The sequence below is a fragment of the Notamacropus eugenii genome, chromosome 4, assembly GCF_028372415.1.
Source record: "Notamacropus eugenii isolate mMacEug1 chromosome 4, mMacEug1.pri_v2, whole genome shotgun sequence".
NCBI lineage: Eukaryota > Metazoa > Chordata > Mammalia > Diprotodontia > Macropodidae > Notamacropus > Notamacropus eugenii.
This window is the reverse complement of record NC_092875.1, coordinates 84,368,851-84,383,537: the sequence shown is the minus strand read 5'-3', so window position 1 is coordinate 84,383,537 and position 14,687 is coordinate 84,368,851. Positions and strand designations below refer to the sequence as shown.

At 40.6% G+C, this 14,687-nt stretch overlaps 1 long non-coding RNA gene across 1 annotated transcript in view; it reads left to right on the top strand.

The window, feature by feature from the left end:
- The window catches only part of LOC140500227 (uncharacterized), a 37,424-nt gene extending 24,180 nt beyond the window's left edge, over nt 1-13,244 (top strand). The window contains exon 4 of the long non-coding RNA XR_011965651.1: nt 345-13,244. This is a non-coding gene — a long non-coding RNA (uncharacterized lncRNA). The remainder of the gene's footprint in view (nt 1-344) is intronic.
- The last annotated feature ends 1,443 nt before the right edge of the window (nt 13,245-14,687 follow it).

Genomic DNA, 14,687 nt, shown 5'->3' with positions numbered 1-14,687 from the left:
ATCCAAAGAATATCTTTTCTCCTTTCAAAGACAGTTGTGACTCATCCTAGGCTCCCACAGCAACATGTGGCTTTCTCTCCTTTACATGTATAGTGACTCAGAGATCTCTTGAGGAATTTGGGGCTGGGAGAGGGGAGGTTTCCTGAGGATGGAAGAGATTGTGTATAATTCAATGTGACATGTAATCCAGAGTTGGTGGAGAAAGCCAGATGTGGGCTGTGATTGGGGGTGGGAAAAGAGACAAGCTTTTCTAACTGTCCTAGAGGAGGGCATTGGGAAGGGAAACTGTATAGTCTGCCTTCAACCAGTTTCTAAGAAGTAACAAGCCTTTATCTGCTTTGCAGGCTTTATTCTCAAGGAAGATTGGATGAACTGGTTTGCTTGGAGCTTCTTTTTCATCCTCACCTTATTTACAACAATAATAATTTTCAAATATTATTCTTTCGCTTCTTTCTTCTATTTAGCATTTCTGATGTTTTCAGCTAATTTTGCCAATATTGAAAACATGTTCTTTACTCTGCCTATATTTAGGTTACTTTTATTGTTTTATATTTTTTAACATTTTTATTTAAAGTTCTGAGTTCCAAATTCTATCCTTCCCTCCCTCCCCTCCCATCTTTATAAGACTGTAAGCTACCAGATTTAGGTTACAAATTTGTAATTAAGTACAAGAAGACTTGAATAAAAGAAAAAAAGGAAAAAAATTGAAAAATAACATGCTTCAATCTGTATTCAGTCAATATCAATTCTTTATGTGAAGTGGATATCATGGTTCACCATTCATGCTTTTGGATTGTCTTGTATTGCTGAGAACAGCTAAGTCATTCACAGTATGTATACAGTGTATACCAAGTATACTTTAAATCTGTATTCAGCCTATCCTCACAAAATAATGATTCAGGTATCAGGCTTGTCTGATAGAGTGGCTGGAATACAGAAACAGGCCAGACTACTCCAGGGAAGGAGTTAAGATGATCCAGACCTTAACTGGGAGGGTCAATGATGCTCAGTTTTGGAGGAAATGGGGGAATGATCACAAGGGGAGGTTAATAGAGATGAAGCCAGGAGAAATGTTTGGCCCAAGAAGAAGGTAGGCCAGGAGGCTTAGGACTTTACTTGGAGGTATCTAATGAAGAAGGTGTGGGTTGTGACAAAAAAAAAAAAAGATCACAATCCCTTAATATTCTCCATCCCATCTCCCATCACCTTTTTTTCATTCTCCCCTTCTACCATCTTTATTTTCTTCTTCTTGCTCACTCTCTCCCTTCTGTCTAAAGCTAGAACTAGTTTTCAGTTATCAGGACAGTGCCTCTCACCCCTACATCCTCCCATGAAATTGGAGGTGTATTACTTACCATCTTCTGTGCTTCCCCCCTTTTAGTTCAGCTGGTATACAACCTCATCATCCCTCCATTCACTAATACTTCATGAAAGTTATGCTCTTTCCCTAGAGAAGCTTTCCAAAGTGGAAGAGAGGACTGTACTTCTCTTCTCTCACCTCAAGGGAACTGCTAGCCCCAGGATTCATGCTTCTATCTCCAATCTATATCAACAATGCATAGGAGTATCTATACCATAGGCTTCATCTCCAGATGACATACATTTGATTTACCCATCCCTTTCACCCCCAGTGAATTTGCCTCAGTAGCTATCACTCCTGAGAGCTCTGTGTCCTTTGATCATTCTCTTTTCCTCCCTTCATCCTTCTCAGCAAATATTTCCCCAGTGTCCTTTTCCAAGACAGGACTCTGGACAGATCTTGGGATAAATCCTGAGGAATATCAGATCTCATGTTTTTCCCCAGGACACATTTGGGTTTCCCATAACCATTGTACATTGAGACCATTGATTACAGGGGATACCAAATGCCCCCTGGAGCCTGTCCTGACTGACTCCTTGAAGTCTGGTGTTCTATGAGGATCTTTTGTGTCACAGATTTGATTCTTTATCACATTTACTCATTACCTGCAATGAAGAAATAATAAGCCCAAGGGAACCAGGTCTCTCAGTTAACAACCTAGCCTACAGGATTAACAGAAAGTTCTTCTGGATATCACATAAGTAGCTTAGATGACTGTTCTTTGTAAATTAATAAGAATGTTGTATGTAAGCTCATCTTCTGTAGGCTCACTGAAAGCAGCTTCAGGACACTCCTGGCAGCTGACAGATGGAAATTATATGAACTTCATCTTGTTCCCACATGGCTCTGATTTCTTCCATTAGGCCCTATGTTTTGAAAATTTTCATTTCAAGTAGTTTGGATATGATGAAAATTCAATGTGATGACATCTATTTAAAAAGTTGCTCTTAATTTTACAGATCAGTGATTACTATCATCATTATCACCATCATGACTGAATTTCAGATTCAGAAGACCTGGCTTGGAGTCAGAATGATCTGATTTCAAATTCAAATTCTTACTAGTTGTGTGACTCTGGGCATGCCACTTAATCTTTTTTCTGTCTCAGTTTTCTCAACTGTAAAATTGCAATAATAATAATAATAACATCTACTTTGCGGGGTTGTTGTGAGGATCAAATGACATAATATTTGTAGCATTCTTAGCAGAGTGTCTGGCAATAATCAGTACTATATAAATGCTATCACCATTATCATCATCACTGCCATTTTTGCAAGCTCTGTCAGATTAAATTTTTTTGGCCCCATAAAATGGAGCAAGGAGCAGTGAAAGTCGTAAAGAAGTAAATTGAGGTTTGATGTAAGGAAAAACTTCCTAACAATTAGCCTTTGGAGGAACTTGGTTCCCTCTTACTGTTGTTGTTCAGTTGAGTCAGATTCTTCATGACCCTCTGCACCTCCTTCATGGGGTTTCCTGGCAAAGACAGGTGGCACTTCAAAAGTTTCAAGAGAGTAATTTCTGGGTAAAAGGATGGTAATTCGGTAATCTTACTCTTACACCAAAGTCTGTCATGGCAGCAGGCTCACAGTTTTTATGCCTATGAAGAGGTGTTCCCCAAGGTGGGGATCAACTGTGGCAATGAATAATTAATGAGAGAATGAGTGCTACGGTGAGGAATGGACCTGAACTTTGATTATGGAATCTACTTGTAAGATGTTAAAAGATGTTACAAGCTGTTTAAAGAATTTTTGCCCAGGGTAGAGCCAAGATGGTGGAGTAACAACACTGACTTTCCAGAGTACACCCACCAAGCCCAGCCAAATACCTGTAAAAATGGCTCTAAACAAATTCTGGAGCAGCAGAACCCATGGAATGATGGAGTAAAGCAAATCTTCAGCCCAAGACAACCTAGAAGGTGGCCAAGAAGTGTCTATTGTGCCACGCTGGGAGAAGAGCACCAGTATGAGCCAGATGTGCACAGAGGGGAGCTGAGCAGGCCATGGGAGGATGGAATCTCTCACACCTGTGGTGGCTTTCTGACTCCATGACCCAAAAATGCTGAGGATAAATTGGAATTTTCATGGGAAAAGTCTGTGGGACTAGTGCAGGAGAATGGAGTGGTCTGGTCCCAGTCCCAGAGCAGCAGAGTGGGGAGGGGGTGGAGAAACCCACAGCAGCCACAGCACCAGCAAAGGCAGCTGCAGCCACAGTATCTGGAGCTCTCTGACATTATGACCCCCACCCCCAGTGGAATTAGAGAACTACCTTGACAAAGAGCTCAAAAGTCAAGTCAATGGCTGGGGAAATGAGCATAAATCAGAAAAAGAATGAGGCTACAGAATCTTACTTTGGTGAAAAGGAAGACCAAAACATGGAAACAGAAAGTCAAAGCTCCTCCATCCAAAGCCTCTAAGAAAAATTTGAATTGGTTGTAGGCCATGGAAAACCTCAAAAAGGATTTTAAAACTCAAGTAAGAGAAGTAAAGCAAAAATTGGGAAGAGAAATGAGAGTGATGCAAGAAAATCATGAGAAAAGAGTCAATTGTTTGCTAAAAGAATCCCAAAAAATTGCTAAAGAAAATAATACTTTAAAAAATAGACTAATGCAAATGTCAAAAGAGATCCAAAAAGTCAATGATTAGAAGAATACTGTAAAAAGCAGAATTGGCCAAAAGTTCACTGAAGAAAATAATTCCCTAAAGATAAGAATGGAGGATGCAGACCAGTGTAGAGTGCAGACTAACCAGTATGAACAGGACTTGGAATAGGCTTCAGGGCACCACTGGCAGCAGCAGTTCCCAGATTGCTCAACCCACAAATGCCACAGACAACTTCAAAGGTCAGTGGGAGGGCTCCTCCACTCAGGAAAGCGGAGTGCAGTCTGGACCTCTGGCAGCAGGCACTGCAGGAGCTTCCATTTTGAAGCCTTTCATCTAGAGCTCTGGGGGAATTGAGCAGCTGATTTGAATCTCAGTCCTGACTGGAAGCCCTGGAGACCTCTGCTCAAAGCCCCTGGAGGAATTGAACCACTGATCTGAATCTCAACCCTGAGCTCCACCCTGGGGTGAGGAGGAGTTCTGGTGTAGTGGAGCTGGAGGTGGTTGTGGTGAGGGAATTCTAATTGCAGATTCCAGGCAGAAAAGTTTTTGGTTGCTCCCAGACCAGTGTGCAGGCCCAGGAGAGGAGTAAACTCCTCTCCCCTGATTGTGCCACCTTGGAGAAAGTGAGAACTTAGAGATCCCCAGGGTATAACCTCTTCTTGACAAAGGACTCAAAAGTCAGGTAACTGGCTGGGAAAATGCCCAAAAAAGGGAGAAGAAATAAGACTATAGAAGGTTACATTCTTGATGAAAAGGTATTTTCTTCCATCCTTTCAGATGAGGAAGAGCAAAGCATAACATCAGATGAAGCCAAGGCTTCTGCATCCCAAACTTTGAAAAAAATATGCAGTGGTCTCAGGCCATGGAAGAGCTCAAAAAGGATTTTGAAAAGCAAGTAAGAGAGGTGGAGGAAAAATTGGGAAGAGAAATGAGAGTGATGCAAGAAAATCATGAAAAGCCAATCAACACCTTGCTAAAGGAGACCCCCAAAAAATTCTGACAAAAATAACACCTTTAAAAACAGACTCACTCAATTGGCAAAAGAGGTCCAAAAAGGCAATGAGGAGAAGAATGCCCTAAAAAGCAGAATTAGCCAAATGGAAAAGGAGGTTCAAAAAGCTCACTGAATAAAAGAGTTCTTTAAAAATTAGAATGGAGCTAATGACTTTACGAGAAACCCAGAAATTACAAAACAAAACAGAAAGAATGGAAAAAAATAGAAGAAAATGTGAAATATCTCATTGGAAAAACAACTGACCTCGAAAATAGATCATGGAGAGAAAATTTATAAATTATGGGACTATCTGAAAGCCATGATCCAAAAAAGAGCCTAGACATCATCTTTCATGACATTATCAAGGAAAACTGCCCTGATATTCCAGAAGCAGAAGGCGAAATACATATTGAAAGAATCCATAGACCACCTCCAGAAAGAGATTGATAAAGAGAAACTCCTAGGAATATTGTAGCCAAATTACAGAGTTCCCAGGTGAAGGAGAAAATATTTCAAGTAGCCAGAAAGGAACCATTCAAGTATTGTGGAAATACAATCAGAGTAATGCAAGATTTAGCAGTTTCAACATTAAGGAATTGAAAAGCTTGGAATATGACATTCTAGAAGTCCAAAGAGCTAGGATTATAAACAAATCCCAGCAAAACTGAGTATAATACTTCAAGGAAAAAAATGGCCATTCTGTGAAGTAGAGGACTTGCAAGAATTCTTGATGAAAAAATCGGAGCTGAATAGAAAATTTTACTTTCAAACACAAGAACTGAGAGAAACATGAAAAGGTAAACAGGAAAGAGAAATTATAAGGCACTTACTAAAGTTGACCTGTTTACATTTCTACATGGAATGGTAATATGTGCAACTCTTGAAACTTTTCTTCGTATTTGGGTAGTTAGAGAGATTGCACACTCATGCACACACATCTATATACATACAGAGAGAGCACAAGGTGAGTTGAATAGGAAGGGATCATATCTAAAAAGTAAAATTAAGAGGTGAGAGGAATATATTGTGAGGAGAAAGGGAGAAATGGAATGGGGCAAATTATCTCTCATAAAAGAGGCAAGAAAAAGGTTTTTAGTGAAGCAGGAAAATGGGGAGGTGAGAGGGAAAAAGTGAAGCTTACTCTCTTCACATTTGGCTTAAGGAAGGAATAATATGCACACTCAATTTGGTAAGAAAATCTGTTTTACACTACAAGAACGTAAGGGAGAAGGGGATAAACAGGATGGTTGGATGATGGAAGGGAGTACAAATGGGAGGAGGGAGAAATTGGAAGTAAACACTTCTGGGGAGGGACAAGGTCAAAAGAAAGAATAGAAGAAATGGGGGGCAGGATAGGATGGAGAGAAATATAGTTAGTCTTACACAATATAACTATTATGGAAGTCTTTTGCAAAGCTACACATATATAGCCTATATTGAATTGGTTGCCTTCTCAGTGGGGATGGGTGGGGAGGGAGGAATGGAGAGAAATTGAAACACCAAGTTTTAGGAACGAATATTGAGAATTCTTTATGAACACAACTGGGAAAGAAGAAACACAGGTAATGGGGCATAGAAATTTATTATGCCCTACAAGACAAGAGAGAAGATGGGGATAAGGAAAGGTAGGGGTGTGATAGAAGGGAGGGCAGATTGGGGGAATGGGTAATCAGAATGCAAGGCATTTTGGGGTAGTGGGAGAGGAGAGCTGGGGAGAAAACTTGGAATTCAAAATTTTGTGGAAATGAATGTTGAAAACTAAAAATAAATAAATAAACTTTTTAAAAAAAAACCCAAAAGAATGAAAAAATAGAAGATAATGTGAAATATCTCATTGGAAAAACAACTGACCTGGAAAATAGCTCCAGGAGAGACAATTTTAAAATTATGGGACTACCTGATAGTCATCACCAAAAAAGACCCTAGACATCATCTTTCAGGACATTAACCAGGAAAACTTCTCTGATATTCTAGAACTGTAGTGGATGGCCCGCGTCCCTACATGGCTCAGTGAAGTGGCGAAGAAGAAAGAGACACGGGAGGCAGGAAAAGATAGACCAATTCTGTTTATTGATCCTAGGGTTAGGGTGTATATAGACAGAAACTGCAAGCCTACGGTGACATTCTCCTGTCCCAGTGATTTGGCCAGTCTTATTGTCTTTAAAGACTGTTAGCCTAGAGGGAATCTATTTTACATATCCCTTGTTTTCTGTAATTCTCTTGTTTGTCTCAGGGACACAGCAACATCTGGGGGGCATGGAGAGCCATTCTGGATGATAATGAGAATAGTCTCAAAGAACAGTTTCCCTGAAGGTCTTTCCTGATCTTGTCAATAGCACTCCACTCTGGCCCTCAACATAGAACCACAGGGCAAAATAAATATTCAGAGAATCCACAGATGACTTCCTGAAAGAGATCCAAAAAGAGAAACTCCTAGGAAAATTGTAGTCAAATTCCAGTGTTCCCAGGTCAAGGAGAAAATATTGCAAGCAATCAGAAAGAAACCATTCAAATATTGTGAAAATACAATCAGGATAACACAAGATCTCTTCTTCAACATTAAGAGATCAAAGGGCTTGGAATATGATATTCCAGAAGTCAAAGGAGCTAGGATTAAAACCAAGAATCAAAACTGTGTGCAATACTTCAGGGAGAAAAATGGACATTCATTGAAATAGAGGGCTTTCAAGCATTCTTGATGAAAATACCAGGACTGTAAGGGGCGCTGACCGCCACACCATCTGGGATGCCACACTGATGTACATCAGGTAAACTGAGTCCAGAGCAGGGAAGGGTGAACAAGATGGCGCTGGAAAGGGCGGCCCCACCCCTGGTTTGTTGTTGTCACTATAGTTCCAGCTTGTGTTCATTTCTATAGTTTCGGGTTTGTTTGTGTGTGTTACCATGGTTCACTGGGCTAGCTGGCAGAGACTATATAATCAGAGTGCTTGCTTGAATAAATCAGAGTTGCTTACTGACCCGCTCTCTTGCCTCATTCTTTTACTTGCGAGCTCCACAGGAGGACAAGCAGCCTGCTGGTCAGGCATAAGACTTGCTCCTCTTGGTAAGCTATGCCGTCACCATAGCAACTTGGTGCCCACCAACATGGGGCCAAGCAACTTGGGGCCAAGCAACTTGGCGCCAAACATGGGGCCACAAGCCGGGGGAAGGAGCAGGAAGCTCAGCCGAGGGAAATTAGGTCCCTTAAGAAACTCAGCTGAGGGAATCAGGTCCCTCAGTACCCCCTGAGTGAGTCAGGCTCTCTAGAAGCCTAGATAGTTTACAGGAGCTATCAGGACAGGGTCAAAGGCTGATACCTGAGTGTGACAGGAAACGGTAGCCTGTCTGCCTCACTGAGTCCTCTGGAAAGCGGATCTGAGAAGCGGACGCAGGAGAAGACGTGTACATTCAGCTCCGTGAGAAGAGGTGTAACATGAGTAAGATTGAAATGGGGCAAAGCTCACAAAAGTTGAGTCAGGGTCAGTACACATTCTTTCTATATAACATGCTGAAGAATGTGTTCATAGAAGACGGTGGCAAGGCAGTGCAAATGAGAACATTCATCACATCCTCACAGACAGCCCTGTCAGAGTCAGAGTCAGAGAGTAGTACAAGGGACAATAGCCCAGAAAGGCAGCCAGCACCCATATATCTAAACTTAGAAGAGAGACGGAAGAACAGACAGATGGTGCAGGATTTGCAGGACAGTGTTAAAGTACTAACTGATAAATTGAGAAACCTACTGAAGAAAGAGAAAAGACACCTCAGAGACAAGGCTTTGAAACTCCCAGGTGAAAGAGAGGAGACTAGGTGCCGCTGGACTTTGTTTCAGAGTCTCCCTCACTTCCACTTGCAGTTTCACAACTTTTTCTTTCAAAAACATTTTTAAGGAGTGGCCACAGATGTGAAATTTTCTTGAGTAAAAGTTAGAACCATCAAGATTTTTATTTTACTCTATAATCCAGAAATGGTGTTAGAGAAAGCAATTTGTAATCTGAATTTTGTTGAAACTAAAAGATATTGGAAAAGTTATGTTATTTAGAAAACCAGGTATTTTCACCTTTGCCTGTTAAAAAAGAGTTACAGCTCAAAAGCTGCTGTTTTAATGCTAAACCTAAAATTGTTAATGGATTACTATGTGTGGAAAGAAATGAATGGAGTAATAATTTATTTAGACTGGTTCTGCCCATTCAGAACAGTCCTCCTATATGTTTGGGGTTGGAAGGCATGGGATCCATGCCAGTTCCTTTTATTTTGTAAAACTGCCAAGGCTCCTTTCATGTGGACACGGTCATCAGTCCTAAGAAAATTGTTTGGCTTGTATAATTCATAAATAATGATGTGACTTGCTCAAAAGTTGTAACAATTGGCTTTTATATCAGGACAAGTTTTAAATTTGAGACAGAAGGATCTGAAATGAAATCTCTTATGTATGTGAGTCCTGTTAATGTGCATTGCTTATTTCAACTCCATGGGAAAATTTCACTCCTATCTGAATTCAAACAGCGTCAAAGATGTTTTATATTTAGGAATTCAGTTATACCTAAGAATTTGGTTTGTTAGAGTAGTTGCATAGTGGCTAAATAAAATTTCTTTTCCATAAGGTCTCTCTCCTTAGATACCTGAGTTTCAGGTATCCAGGGCTTGTGGATGATTGGTTGGTTACCAGCTACCAGCTTTCTTTGTGAAAGTGTTGTGGGCTGTAGCTGAAACTTGGAAGGTACCCAAAAGTTACTCAAATCTCACCTCTTTTCTAAAGCCACATGAGCAATTAAGTTGGATTCTCTGTGTTAGAGTATAAAAATTGTGCTTCAGTTTTTGTAAGTTGCCTCCCTCCACCAGCAGGAAGGACATCCCTTTCTTGAGAATTGTAATATCACCTATCACCCTCTGAATCGTCAAGTTCCTCATACTGGTTAAAGATCTAACCCCTCCAATGTTGGGACCCTGTGAGGCAGGGTCAGCTCTACGTCCAGTCTCAGCAGGAAGCAGTTTCAGAAGCGGAGACCTTCATCCCTTATCCCAAAATATGCTGGGTCCCATCTGCTTAAAGGAGACAGGGTGGCTTGAGTACATGTACTTGGACCCCGGAATTCAGGCCAGGTAGAAAGGATGAATAGAACCCTGAAGGAATGTATTGCTAAGCTTAAGGCTGAAACTGGCAAGACCAAAAATGAGATGCTTTAAGTGTGGAAAAATAGGACATTACCGGAGGGAGTGTAGAGACAATGCAAAGGGAAGAAAGGGACTCCAGAACCAAGGGAACAGAACACCATTTAAGAGTAAGCCAACCACACCCTGTCCAAAATGTAAGAAAACAGGACATTGGGCTTCAGAGTGTAGGTCATTCCCTCCTCTCAAGGGTAGTGCTCAATATTTAAACATGCAGACGGGCATCCCTCCAGCCCAGGAGACAAGGAGGGGCTACTGGGAGGATGCAGAGAGGATCTCACAGGCCACTTTAGAATTCAGGAGGAGGTACCAGACACTCAAGTCGGTTCCATACAGTCAAAATTAATTAGAAGCCTAGGGAATTTCCTGATACCTCCATGTACAACAGTATGGTTACCAAAAGAGGAAATATGCATCAAAACAAAGCAAGAGATTATCATTCCTGCACCAGCAAATGCTTACACAGGCTTACAGGCTGTAGTACAGCAACCACCAATTGGTACCTTACACAAGATCCTGATGTGCACCTCTAACAATGTGGAGGTTGAGGTTGATAGAGGGCAGCCGGTAGCACAATTGATACAAATGAGTCATAACATAGAACAAACAATATATTGGACTCAACAAATTGGCAATCAGAGACCAATGCTTACTATATATATAGAAGGAATACCTAAAACAGGTCTTGTTGACACTGGTGCAGACAGAAGCATATTCCCTTTTTCACAATGGGAATCTCAATGGCTTATAGGAGAGGGAAACAGTGTATATGGCATAGGAGGCTCACAATGGGCCAGGGAGGTGGCCAGACCACTACGGTGGACTTTTGAGGACAGATCAGGAAAATTTTGGCCACAAGTATTCGAAGGGCTTCCCATAATGCTATGGGGAAGAGACCTGCTTACACAATTGGGGGTAAGATTAACAACAAATTTTTGAACGGGTCCATTGATGACAGCACCATGAGAATTCCACTACCAAAATTACGATGGATCTCAGATGAGCCCATCTGGGTGGATCAATGGACCGTAAAATATGAAAGTCTCACGGCCCTGAAAGACCTAGTACAAAAACAGTTAGAATTAGGACACATTGAGGAATCCTTTATTCCTTGGAACTCTCCTGTATTTGTCATAAAAAAGAAATCTGGAAAATACAGAATGTTGACTGATTTGAGAAAGATCAATGACATCATGACTTAAATTCACCACAAGAATGGACTCCTCAAGCGTTGGAGTGCATCTCCAAAATTCAAACAAAAATCGTAGAGGCTAGCACCAGGAGATATGTACCAACAGAAAATATGTATATCTCTATCCTTTTCACTGTGGAACTTCCCACAGGATGCCTTCACCAAGAAGAAGGGATATTAGAGTGGATACACTTGAAGAGAATACACAACAGGTCTTGTGTCCCATACTGTGTACTAGTTGCACAAGTGGCTTACAAGGCAATTCATTGAGAAAACTGATAGGAAGAGATCCTGATGCCATCTACTGTAGATACACTAAAGAACAAGTAGAGAAGTGCTGTACAGAATACCTAGAATGGCAAGTCATTATTAATCAAAACTTCAAAACAGGGAACATAAATAAGGCTCTAGACACTTTCTCCGGTTTCATCATGGCTGCTCTATGCACCAGAGAGGCAGTTAAGGATGTGTGTAGTCATATGCTTCAATGTTTTGCCGCCCATGGTGTCCCATGACTATTAAAGAATGATAATGGCCCAGCATACACTGCTTCGGCCATCCAAAAATTTCTCTCAGAATTCGGAATCTCTCATGTGACTGGGATCCCCTATTACCCCACAGGACAAGCCATAACAGAACTTGCGAACTGCACCATAAAACAATATGTCCAAAAACAAAAAGGGGGAGCTTCGGGACCCAGGTCCACGGCACATGAGCAATTAAAATTGGCACTTTACATGATCAATTTTTAAAATTCAATGAGTATGGTCTTAAGCCTGCCATGAAATACATGATCAGCTCAGACTGAATGCTAGAACACATACCATAATAACTTGGGGCAAGGGTTATGCTTGTATCTTTACAGGAGACAAGGAGATCTGGGTACCAGTGAAAAGACTAAGGATCGAACAGCACCAGGAAGAAATCACAGGGATTCTGCCAGAGAAAGAAGAAGAAACTACAATGCCTGAGCCATGAAATTAGTCAGCTGCATCTTACTGCTTCTAACAGTGAGCCAGGCCAAGGACCAGTATTGGACCTTTGGACATTAGTAGACATTTCAACTTTACAGGACTGGTGAAGGGCTATCCTTGGTGTTTGTACAAATAACATATCAGTTGGATTTAGGGAACAACTGAAGATGGATCACGAATTCTACCAGATCATTCTAATGTTAAGAAATGATGTAATAGCAATTGGGGATGAACTGCAGGCCATAGAAACACAATTGGCTTTAAGATGTGATTACAGATATCATCATTTTTGCATGATGAACAAATTGTATAATGATACTGAATTTAATTGGGAAGAAATAAGAGCTCAGTTACATGGTTTAACACTCACCGTTTCTAGTGAAATGAAACTGTTGGAAAAATTGGCATTGGATATAAATACTCAAGGGACAAAAAAAGTTAATACCTGAAAATTTTGTTTCAGACATGATGCAACTTTTTGGTCATTCCACCTCATTGTTTAATTGGCTAGGTCCATTGTTGTCAGGAGGTATTGTTATCCTGATTGTTATATGTCTTATACCAGCATGTCTCAAATATGCCCTATGAACTGTAAAAGATACTATGAAGATGCTTACTGAAAATCAGCTCAAGCTGAGAGATGTACAAACCCGTGAAGGTCATCGGGTCTAAAACAAAAAGGGGGAGTTGTAAGGGGAGCTGATCGCCACACCATCTGGGATGCCACACTGATGGACATCAGGTAAACTGAGTCCAGAGCAGGGAAGGGTGAACAAGATGGTGCTGGAAGGGATGGCCCCACTCCTGGTTTGTTGTTGTCACTATAGTTCCAGCTTGTGTTCAGTTCTATAGTTTCGGGTTTGTTTGTGTGTGTTACCATGGTTCACTGGGCTAGCTGGCAGAGACTATATAATCAGAGTGCTTGCTTGAATAAATCAGAGTTGCTTACTGACCTGCTCTCCCGCCTCATTCTTTTACTTGCGAGCTCCACAGGAGGACAAGCAGCCTGCTGGTCAGGCATAAGACTTGCTCCTCTCAGTAAGCTATGCCATCACCATAGCACAGGACTAAAGAAAAAAATTCGACTTTCAAACACAAGAATCAAGAGAAGTATGAAAAGGAAAAGAGGGAAGAAAAATCATAAGGGACTTACTAAAGTTGAACTGTTTACATTCCTACATGGAAAGATAATATTTGTAACTACTGAGACTTTTCTCAGTATTTGGGTAATTGGAGGGATTATATACATATGGACAGAAGGTGTAGGTTGAGTTGAATAGCAAGGGAAGATATCTAAAAAAATAAATTTAGGGGTGAAAGGAATATATTAGGAGGAGAAAGGAAGAAATAAAATGTGGCAAATTATCTCTCATAAAAGAGACAAGAAAAAGCTTTTTCAAATGAGGGGTAAAGGGCGGACATGAGAAGGAAAAAGTGAACCTTATTTTCACACATTTGGCTTAAGGAGGTATTAACATGTACACTTAATTTGCTATGAAAATCTATCTTATACTACAGGAAAGTGGTGTAAGAAAGGGATAAGCAGGGTTGGGGGTAGATGGAAGGAAGGGTAAGCAGGAGGAGGGGGTAATTAGAAGTAAACATTTTGGGGAAGTTCAAGGTCTAAAGAGAGAATAGAATAAGTGGGAGAGAGGATAGGATGGAGGGAAATATAGTCTTTCACAACATGACTTTTATGTAAATCTTTTGCATAGCTTCACATGTATAAACTATATTGAATTGCTTGCCTTCTCAGTGGGAATCAGTGAAGAGAGAGGAAGGGAAAGGAATTTAAACTCACGTTCTCAAAACGAATGTTAAGAATTGCTTTTACATTTAACTGGGAAATAAGATGTACAGGTAATGGAGTATAGAAATTTATCTTGCCCTTTCAGAAAATAGAGGAGATGGGGATAAGGGAAGGGAGGGGAGTGATAGATGGGAGGGCCGATTTGGGGCCAGGGTAATCAGAATGCAGGATGTTTGGGGTGGGAGGAGGGGAGAAATGGGTAGAAAATTTGGAACTCAACATCTTGTGGAAATGAATATTGAAAACTAAAAATAAATAAACAAAATTTTAAAATAAAATCACAAAAATAAAAGTATCTCAATAAAAAATTAGAGAAGATGTGAAAAAATAAACAATTTTTGGCTTACCCAAGCCTGAGCAAAACTCAATGGTTACTCCACCTGGGTGGCATCTAAATAGAGGAGAAGTTTAGCTCAACCTTCAGACACTGAACTTTTATAATCAGGACTTTAGACAAAGGGTAGAACTCTGGATCTCCCCAGGTAATTGGTTATTAATAATCATATTTCTCAGACACTTGAATGGTTTGTCATTTGCTTCTACAGAGAATCAACCATCCATAGGCAAACAAGTGTTCAGTGACTT